The sequence below is a fragment of the Aegilops tauschii genome, chromosome 3 (genome assembly GCF_002575655.3).
Source record: "Aegilops tauschii subsp. strangulata cultivar AL8/78 chromosome 3, Aet v6.0, whole genome shotgun sequence".
In the NCBI taxonomy this organism is placed as follows: Eukaryota; Viridiplantae; Streptophyta; class Magnoliopsida; order Poales; family Poaceae; genus Aegilops; species Aegilops tauschii.
Genome location: NC_053037.3, coordinates 24,175,731 through 24,187,108, shown reverse-complemented (window position 1 = coordinate 24,187,108; position 11,378 = coordinate 24,175,731). Strand labels below are relative to the sequence as shown.

The 11,378-nt window shown below is 45.4% G+C and overlaps 1 pseudogene; it reads left to right on the top strand.

Moving 5' to 3' along the window:
- The first annotated feature begins 1,567 nt into the window (after window positions 1-1,567).
- Window positions 1,568-5,092, top strand: LOC109739280 (zinc finger protein STAR3-like; annotated as a pseudogene).
- Window positions 5,093-11,378: the final 6,286 nt, after the last annotated feature.

Sequence of the window (11,378 nt, the reverse complement as noted above, 5' to 3'; positions counted from 1 at the left end):
AGGGTTCCAAGCGGACAGAATTGTTGGATGGATGCGGACATACATAGGGAAGGGTGACAATTAGCCGAATCGGATTGTAGATGCTCTAAAAAACATTGAAAATGTCCTAGTAGCACTTTGAAGTTTGAACTCATTGGATGAGATCAGATGGTTTGGTTTCTTGTGGTTGAATCAACCCATCGGGTTTCAAGTCCTATACTTGGCACTGATGGTCGCATCTTTTTGATTTATTTCAAGTCTTTTAGCGATGCGCGTTCAGTGTGAGGAGACGTTCCGGTTGACTACAAAGGTGTTTGTGATGACTTTGTCAATTTGAAGATGATGTGCCGACTGAATTTTTTGAAGGCATGCGTGCTTGCATTCATAGGATATGATGAATGTATGTGCCTATGTGGGAGCTGTACCGTGTTAAAAAAACGAAAATGTTAACACCCACACGTGTGGGCGTCTGGCAACTCGCCCACACGCATGGATCCTCGTCCAACGAATTCTGCACGAATCTTGGCGCGTTTTAGCAGTTTTTGTGTGCCACGTAGGACTAAGCTGGTGTGTGGACATTCATCCAGTCGCCCACACGTCCTTTTTTCACCACACGGGGGCTGGTGTGTGGGCGTTTAGCAATTCACCCACACACTAGTTTCACGCACGCAGAGGGGGCTGGTGTGTGGGCGTTTATCACTTCGCCCACACGCCCGTCTCCTAGCCCACACCCAAAGCTGGCAGTTGCCATGTGTTTCTGCAGGTATATGGTAACTGCCCTAGCTTTGCTTGTAAGCAGATGGCAACTCTCTTTTACCCGAGTTGCCATGTGTTTTTGCATGGTACATGACAACTGCCGTAGCGTGCACGTAAGCAGATGGCAACTCTTTCTTTTACATGGCAACTGCCCTAGCGTGCTTGTGAGCACATGGCAACTCTCTCTTTTACCCGAACATGTTTTTTTGCCATGCCTTCTTGTAGCGCTACATGGCAACTGCTAGTGTTTAGTGGGTGGCAACTCTTAAAGTTTTGAAATCATGGCAACTGCAGTAGATCAGACCATACATGGCAACTGCAGTTGAGCAACCATGGCAACTGTAGTTGTCTGACATGGCAACCGAAGTTCAGCGACATGACAACTGCAGTTAAACGAACATGGATGAGGGTCTGAACCATGGCAACTGCGGGACGCGCGGTGACTGTCACGCCGGCATGCGGGACCACGAGGTACGAGGCCTGACGTACGGGGCGTGTGGGCGTTATCTATTTCACCCACACGCACGCGTGTGAGAGGGATCGGGAGAGAAAAAAAGATGTGTGGGTATTACTTTTTTTCCCACACGTAAGTGTGTGGGCTGTTCCTTTTATACACCACACAAAATGTGTGGGCAGCCCCCTAACGCCCACACGTGTGGCACTTATCGGCCGAAAAAATGTTTATACGACTATGCCTCGTCGGTAGTCGCCACCCACACAGGAGAGGTCAAACCAACTGCCAATTTCTTGCCAATGACTAAACAAACGAGAAGATCTTGGATTCAAGCGGATCCCCCAATCTTTTCTGTAGCCAGGTCACCCCATGTCTGCACACCCAGCTTCCTGGCTGCTTCCTTGTCCTGCTTCCTGCTCCTCCCGCCTCTCCAGGGCGCCCCCTTCCCGGCGACGAGGCGTGCCGCGTCTGGCCGGACCGCCGATGAGCGCCGCCTCCTGGCTCCTGCGCATCATCCTTGGGAATGCGGCTGCCGACCTGTAAAGTTTGGTACCAGGTGATTTCGGGCAAGATCCGGATTTCTTGAGCTCCTTCTTCCTAGGTCAATGCGTTCTCAAGGAAGAGACATCCGTTTCTTGGATTAGCTGTCGAAGCGGCCTTGGATTAAAGGTAGCACCAGTATTTCACTTCTTGATCTCTGTAGCGTCCGACACCAATTTCTCTGAATTTTTTGGGATACCCTGAACCAAAGGGGGTGCCTTTTTTGGGATACTCTGTACCCCCTCGCTGTTCTTGTCACGCTTACTGCCTTACATATGACTGATATGAGATTGTTCACAAGAAGTAGCCACTCTGATTTGGTTGATGTGCTAAGTTACCCTGTAGATTAGTACTCCCTCCGTTCCGAAATAGATGACCCAACTTTATACTAACTTTGTTTTAAAGTTAGTACAAAGTTGAGTCATCTATTTTGGAACAGAGGGAGTACATGTCAGAGTACAGTTTCTAGTTTCCGCTCCAATGATGTTAATTGTTACTATGTTCTATGAGCATCGATCTGTAACTGCATTGCCAAGTTGGTACTTTAGAGTAGCTTAAATTGCACTACTTTCTGCATGGATGTGATCTTGTTCCAGTGACACTACTTGTGGTGTGCTGAGTAACATATGTTCTGAACAGATTTCCGGTTCAAGTAATAGTTTCAACTAGGGCCCTCCAATCCTCTTGTAAAACAAATTTTTTTAGTACAGTCAAAATAATTGGGTGTTGCAGGAAACAGGAGTGCAGATTAGTTTTCTTTTCTGGGGTCTGGTTTTCATTTAAATTACAGCGGATAAACTGATTATCATCATTAGTGTGTTGAGCATTTGATAATAGATTTGTCCTCTATAAAAGGATTTGTGTAATAAACATGAACTTGAAAATCTTAGGGCGGATTGCATTTCTAATGCCTTAATGTTTTGTTTTGGATTGGTCTACTCAAATATGTGCAGTATGTAAAACTTCAATCTTCGGGTACAGAATGCTCAACAGGTGACGTTATTTTGGTTGTTGTGCTAGGTTACCCTGTACTCCTAGTTTCCACTCCAGTGGTGTTAATTGTTATGTTCTATGAGCATCGATCTCTAACTGCATTGCCAAGTTGGTAGTTTAGAGTACTAGCTTAGATTGCACTACTTTCCCTATGGATGTGATCTTGTTCCAGTGACACTCTGTTGTGGTGTGCTGAGTAACATATGTTCCCGACTGATTTTTGCTTCAACTAATAATTTTAACTAGGGCCCCCACCTCTTGTAAACAATTTTCTTAGTGCAGTCAAGTAATTGGGTGTTGCAGGTAAAAAAAGTGCGGATTAGTTTTTTTGTCTGGGATCTGGGTTTCATTTAAATTACAGTCGATAAATTGATTATCTTCATTAGATTTTTGAGCATTTGATTATAAGTTTGTCCTCTGTAAACGGATTTGTGTAGTAAACATGAACTTGAAAATCTTAGTGCAGTTGCATTTCTAATGCCTTAATGTTTTGTTTTGATTTGGTCCACTCAAATCTGTGCAATATGTACAAGTTCAATCTTCAGGTACAGAATACTCAACAGGTGACGTTATTTTGTTTCAGATATTCAGACAGGCTGCTACATTCCCCTGATTTCAAACACCTGATTCCATAAAGAAGTTGACGATGGACCGTGGCAAAAATATCATCCAAGATGAACCTCCAAATCTCAGCTCCAATCCTCTGTACTACCAGCCCAGTTCAGAGAATCTGCTCCTTGACATGGAAATGCAACAGCCATTTTCGGCATCCACCTTACCATTCGATCCTGCACCTTCCACCAGTATCCCACACATGGACTGGAACCCAGGTACAATGCTGGACAACCTCAGCTTTATCGAGGACAAGATCCGGCAAGCAAAGGATGTCATCCGTTCGATGATCAGCGATGGCAGTCAGTTATCGACTCAGCAGCAGCAGCAGGTCAATGCAGACCTGACATGCCTCATAGTTCAGCTCATCTCAACAGCCGGGAGCCTTCTCCCTTCACTGCAGAACTCATCCTTTCTTAGCCAGCCCCCCTGCAACAGTGCAGATGGCTAATCTTGCTGCCAGTGGCAGTGGAACTAGCTCAAGCTCCGTTCGTAACAGAGCCGTCTCTGAAGATCACAAGGAGGAAATGCATAGTCCTGACTACGAAGAGCTTTTTAAGGGGTTGACTGATTATGCTGTGGAAGTGGAAGGCATTGAAATCGGCAACAGTTTACTTGTCGACGAGCACGACACCAAGGATGGCAACGAGGTTGGCATTGGCATAGATGCAGACAGCCTACCACCAGGCACATATGAACTCTTGCAGCTGGAGGAGGACGAGATCCTGGCTCCGCAGACCCACTTCTGCGCCATCTGTGGCAAGGGCTTCAAGAGGGACGCGAACCTGCGGATGCACATGCACGGGCACGGCGACGAGTACAAGAGCCCCGCCGCGCTGGCCAAACCGCCTAGGGACGAGAGCTTGGACCACGCCGCCATTGTGAAGAGGTACTCGTGCCCGGTCGCCGGGTGCAAGAGGAACAGGCTGCACAAGGGCTTCCTGCCCCTCAAGACGATCCTGTGCGTCAAGAACCACTACAAGCGAAGCCACTGCGTGAAGAACTACACCTGCAGCCGGTGTCACGCCAAGAAATTCTCTGTCATGGCCGACCTCAAGACGCATGAGAAGCACTGCGGCCAGGTCAGGTGGGTGTGCTCCTGCGGCACGACCTTCACGAGGAAGGACAATCTGTTCACTCATGTGGGTCTGTTCAAAGGCCACACACCGCTGTTGCCGGCAGACGAGCCTGAGGCTCACACCAGGTGGCTCACGCAGGAAGCCATCAAGAACCAGCCAAGGGTAGTAGCTTGATTTGGGGTAACTCTGGTGGTGCTGGCGTGCCTTTAGGTGTCGATGGGCTGGACAGCTTCACCGAAGACTTCCTTTCGACGGAGAATTTTGGCTCCTTCAGCTTTGGTTTAGGGCAATTCGATGGGTTCCCAGAAGATAATTCTGAGGGTTCATTCATGCTGCTGCCTCCAGGGCACCACCAAAGCGCCGAAAAGAATGGAGAGAGCTAAAATTCAGACCATTCTTTTCCTGGATGGTTTCAGAGGTACTACAATCATTTATCTGTAGAATAGCACCTCCCTTTTTGTTCTTCACGGCGCTTTGTGCTTGGCTGGGAAGTTCTTACCTGAAATATTTCCCTGTGTCTTATGTACTATATACTCCCGTACTTCTACCTCAAGTTCCATTTGCATTGAGCTGTTGGTTTTCATCTTTGTAAAGTATCAGGCCACCTATTGTGAATCTGATGCAGACTCATTTAAGATTTGGGTACTTTATAACCACATTTGTAGATTTGTCTTGAAAAGTTCGCTCGTCTATATTTATGATTTTGCTGGGTTCTACATATACAATATAATTTGTAACTAGATGTGCATTTCAAATGTAGAGGCTCTTTTTTAGTGAATTATATGGAGGAGATACTGTACATTTTTCATAAAAAATAATGAAAAAAATAAACTTGATTAAGGACATGAGATTATGAACCTATATAAAAAGTTATCTGCAGAGATTTCGAACACGCAAATTGGGGAGACGTCAGAGCTTTGCTTATTGTTGGCTGACATTGAAGAGGTGATAAATTCTGTCTTGATCAGAAGCAGAATGATGTAAGTTCTTCGAGACCCTAGCACCATGTCACTGGATAATCAATGGGAGGATATATGTATAGGACAGTTCTGTGAACTAATACTGGTTTATTCAGAAAATCGTTTTGAGTATTAGTTGGGAGCTCTAAATTATGGATCACGGAATCAGCATTTCTGTATGGAGTTTGTTTTTTATATTCTTATTAAATTAGATTGCTTGCTAACCCTCCTTAGAAATTACCCAAAGTGCTGGCGGTTACCTTGGTAGTTTCAGTTGGGTCGTGAGCTCCGCATGCTGACCATGTCTGCTTCAACCTGTATATATGTTTCTCCACTGCTTGTCGACACATTACAGAACATTTTAGACAAAAATTAGGTGGACCTTCCTTCAATTCAGGAAATGCCTAACTTGTACTGATCTCATGCTTTAGGTGATCAGGTCCATTTCATTTACTTTATTTTTCATAATAAGGAAGTAACTGGCACGAACTCGTCTACAAACTAGCCAAAACACAATGAAGCACTTTACTATAGAAGTGGAAAGTTTTCATCCTGTCTGCGGGTACCCAAACAGTAGTACTTGCTTGCAAATTTACAAGAGATCATCGTTTAATGTTTCCATATTCTAAGATTGTGAAGGACAAAAACTGCCCCTCCCCAACCAAGGTCTTCTCCACGCCGCCGCCTCGGTCCCCCTCCTCTCACCCTGTTTGTCGGCCTCGTCGGCGACTAGAGGAGTCGGGACTCGCCCCTTCCGTTTTTCTTAGTTTTTGTAGGTCATTGTTTCCCCTCAGGTTCTGATTTCCCGGTGGCATCGACAAGGTGGCGACAGTGATGACACATTGAAATAAGGACTCTCCCGCCTCTCCCTACCTCGACGGACGTGGACGAAGGGACCGTGAGGGTATAGTTGCCAGATCTTTTGACTGTCTTCAGATCTTGGCAGTTTGTGTGTCAATCAGGAGAAATACTTGTTTGTCTCGTGGTGCGGCGATTTCGACATCTTCTTTCGATCTATTCAACGACATGGTTGTGTTTTTTCAACCCTGACTAGTGGTAAAGGATTATAAGTCTACGATGCATCGGGCGATGCCCCAACCGATGTTCCTTCAAAGACTACTAGATTTCGTTTCTAGCGACCAACAACGATTGTGGTCTTCAAAGCCAAGTACAACAAGGCTGTTTTTTGTAGGTGTGCCTTTCCCTGATCGTCGGTTCAGTGCAAGCCAAGCTCCGGCAGGTGACGCATAATCATAGGAAGAAGATGACCAATATGATTTTTGATGTAATTTTATTTTTTGTTGGTCGTTTTATGTCTTGTTGTCTTTCCATTCTATTGGTTGCTGTTTTTCTTGATAATTATCAGCTATAAGATACCTCCTTCTGTATATTTTCTCAAAAATAAAAAGGGCAGCAATAAAGCTCCTCAGATTTGCCACCACTTGACATGCTAGATTCATCGATGGCTGCAACCACTTGAAAATGATAGTTCGGGGTCAAATTAAAAAACTTCAAAATGATGGTACCCAGCTTATTTATCCAATATGAATGGTGCGTTAAGCGATAGATATGTGATGCATGACTTGTATGGCGGTCTTCTATTGGTAGCCTCTTGCTCTAGTCATATATGTACAGAGACTTTTAAAAGTCCAAAAAAATTAAATGTGTGCATCATTTGATGCATAGGCCGAGAGTTTGACTTTGTTTATGAAGGGAAAATAACCATCAAATCATTAGCCAAAATTTCGTTGATCTTTGTTAGGCTACTAGTTTTTCTTACATTTTTTTAGGGAACTATTTTTCTTACGTGAATGATTTACAAATTACCTTGGCATCATAGCCGGACCATAGGCCAGATAAACATGCATGGTGATCAACCCACGCACACAGGTGGAGGCCCCTACCCACATACTAACTGACTATATATATACACGAAAAGTCTAACGCCCACAAGTGTGGGCGTTTGCATCTCGCCCACACGCGTGGATCCGCGTCCGTTTGTTAGCGCACGAATCTTGGCATGTTTCTAGTGCCACGTAGGACTGGGCTGGTGTGTGGGCATTCATCTGGTCGCCCACACGGCCGTTTCACCACACGGGAGGGGCTGGTGTGTGAGCGTTCAACAGTTCGCCCACACGCCACTTTTCACTCACGCACAAGGGCTGGTGTGTGGGCATTTGCCATCTCGCCCACACGCCCGTCTCATCTCCCACACCCAAGTTGCCACTTGCCATGTGTTTTGCACTGTACATGGCAACTGCCCTAGTGTGCTTTATAAGCAGGTGGCAACTCTTTTTTTTTACCCGAACATGTCAGTTGCCATGTATTTTTGCAGGGTACACGGCAACTGCCCTAGTGTGCTTGTAAGCAGATGGCAACTCTCTTTTTTTACCCGAACATGTTGTTTTGCCATGTCTTTTTGTAGCACTACACGGCAACTGCCTAGTGTTAGTAGGTGGCAACTCCTAAGGTTTTCAAATCATGGCAACTGTAGTAAACCAGACCATACATGGCAACTGCCTAGTGGTAAACCAGACCATACATGGCAACTGCCTAGTGGTAAACCAGACCATACATGGCAACAGCCGCAATTGCCCAAAAATGGCATCTGAAACTTTTGACATTAGATGGCAACTGCAGTTGAGCAACCATGGCAACTGTAGTTGTCCGACATGGCAACCGAAGTTCAGCGACATGGCAACTGCAGTTAAACGAACATGGACGAGGGTCTGGACCATGGCAACTGCGGGACGCGCGGTGACTGTCACGCGGGGCGTGCGGGACCACAAGGTACGAGGCCTGACATACCGGGCGTGTGGGCGTTATCTATTTCGCCCACACGCACGCGTGTGAGAGGGACCGGGAGGAAAAAAAGAGGTGTGTGGGCATTACTTGTTTTGCCCACACGTAGGTGTGTGGGCTGTTTCTTCTCCATACCACACGAGGCGTGCGGCACAACCACCCGATACACCACACGTGTGGCAGTTATCGGTGTCCTATATATAAATGAATATCTAGACAAAACAAAAGACTCAATTTACAGTGCAAGTCCACAATATAAATCACCTTTATTTAGGCTACTAACCTTTCTTAGGTGAATGATTTACAAGTTGTACTAAAGGTTGTCTTAGTTAGAGCAATGCTATTTCGGTACACAAGTACAGTGTAGACATACATGACCAACATATTTTTAATCCCACAATAATATGTAAGACACACTTGGAAAAAAAAATGATAAAGCGGTGTCCCAATAATTAAGTGACAAGCTCCTCGTAAACATCTTATGTAATCTAGAATTTTTCTATTTGCGTATGTCTAATCAAAGAATAATCAAGATATTTCGTATATACCACTCAGTTATTAAGAACACACAAAGAGATATACACTATATTCACCTGCAAAGAAAGAAAGATATACACTATATTTGTGCAATAGTCACAAATAATCGGAGAAACAAGCAACTTTCTTTTTTTAATTTTTTATTTTCTAAAGTTTAAGTGGATTTGGTTTAAATATGTTAAAATTTATTATTTAACCAAATAGTGTAAAATACCATAGTATATTATTATCTATGATTACGATTTAATGAATTTTTTATATATAAGTACTAAAAATTGGTGTAAATGATTATTTATTTTGAGGGCCTAATATTTGGTTGAATGACCCCGATGTCGACAAGCTAAGGAGAAGCCAAAGAGCTGGCTAGCTTAGGTTGCTCTAAACAAGCGGCACAATGATACATTGATCAATGTGCCGTCATATTAGTACATAAATTTTTCTTGTTTATTATTATATTTGTTTTATAATTATTTCATGTATTAGATACCGCTGAACCTGTACCAACACTGTGGCCCTTACTTTTGTTCTGAAAGCACGTCAGTGTGGACTGTTCACAAACTAGTAAAGAACAAGTCTACACTTAGCCTTTTGGCCCATAGGCTATGTAGTGCCAGAAGTGAGACCCTGTCAGATGTAGCCTCGTCCTTAAAAGAGTCAGATGTAGTCTCAAATATGTTCTGATTCGTGTTCTCTGCAAACACAGATGTATAATTAGGGTCTGCATTGTTTCAAAATTTACAGAAACTGGCTTTTTTTCCTTTTCGAGATCGGATTTAACTCTCCAGCCCCATGTAAGGCGTTAAGACTTCCTCATGTTTTCTTCCCTAAGCCTAGGTTGCTTGGGAAGGCTCTCCCCTCTAGGCTTTCACTGGCGAACCCGTGGTTTCGCCTCCCTCCTCATGCCGCTCCCGCGTCCGATGGCGAGGAGGGGAATCCCGGTGCCTCCGCTTTAGTTAATAGTTTAGGTTAGAGTTTTTTAGTCCTCGCAGGCGCGGCACTCGTTGGATGGTGGCGCTTCTTCTTTGAGTTTGTCTTCTGGGCTCCAATCCTCCTCGAGTTTGTCCACATGGATGTAGTCGACGGAGCTCTGACGTAGATTCCCCGCCGTCCCCTTAGAGCGGTGACCTCGAGCCCATCCAAGGCGGAGCTGCCGTGGCCACTCGAGAGCTCGAGGGGCGGATGGTCACCGTGAATGAGGCAAGGAAGGGCGGGGTGTTGGGGAACACAATAATTTCAAAAAATTTCCTACGAACATGCAAGATCTATCTAGGTGATGCATAGCAATGAGCGGGAAAGTGTGTCCACATACCCTTGTAGACCGAAAGCGGAATCGTTTAGTAATGCGGTTGATGTAGTCGAACGTCTTCGCGATCCAACCAATCAAGTACCGAACGCACGGCACCTCCGCGATCTGCACACGTTCAGCTCGGTGACATTCCTCGAACTCTTGATCCAGCTGAGGCCGAGGGAGAGTTTCTTCAGCACGACGGCGTGGTGACGGTGATGATGAAGTTACCGGCGCAGGGCTTCGCCGAAGCACTACGACGATATGACCGAGGCGTAAAACTGTGGAGGGGGCGCCGCACATGGCTAAAGATCAACTTGTGTGTCTATGGGGTTTCCCCCTCCCCCGTATATAAAGGAGGGAGGAGGGGAGGGCCGGCCGGCCCCTAGGGCGCGCCCCAAGAGGGGAATCCTACTAGGACTCCAAGTCCTAGTAGGAATCCACCAAGAGGGAGAGAGGGCGAAGGAAGGAAGAGGGGGAAGGGAAGGAAAGGGGGGCGCTGCCCCCTTCCCCTAGTCCAATTCGGACCCAAGGGGGGAGCACGCAGCTAGCCCCTCCCGGCCCTTCCTCTCTTCCCACTAAGGCCCATAGAGGCCCATTAGTTCTCCCCGGGTTTCCGGTAACCCCTTTCGGCACTCCGGTTTTATCCGAAACTCTCAGGAACACTTCCGGTGTCCGAAGTGAAGGAAATATGCCCTAGAGGCAATAATAAAGTATTATATATTTCCTTATATCATGATAAATGTTTATTATTCATGCTAGAATTGTATTAACCGGAAACATAATACATGTGTGAATACATAGACAAACAGAGTGTCACTAGTATGCCTCTACTTGACTAGCTCGTTAATCAAAGATGGTTATGTTTCCTAGCCATAGACATGAGTTGTCATTTGATTAACGGGATCACCTCATTAGGAGAATGACGTGATTGACATGACCCATTACGTTAGCTTAGCACCCGATCGTTTAGTATGTTGCTATTGCTTTCTTCATGACTTATACATGTTCCTATGACTATGAGATTATGCAACTCCCGTTTACCGGAGGAACACTTTGTGTGCTACCAAACGTCACAACGTAACTGGGTGATTATAAAGGTGCTCTACAGGTGTCTCCAAAGGTACTTGTTGGGTTGGCGTGTTTCGAGATTAGGATTTGTCACTCCGATTGTCGGAGAGGTATCTCTAGGCCCACTCGGTAATGCACATCACTATAAGCCTTGCAAGCATTGTGACTAATGAGTTAGTTGCGGGATGATGTATTACGGAACGAGTAAAGAGACTTGCCGGTAACGAGATTGAACTAGGTATCGAGATACCGACGATCGAATCTCAGGCAAGTAACATACCGATGACAAAGGGAACAACATATGTTGTTAT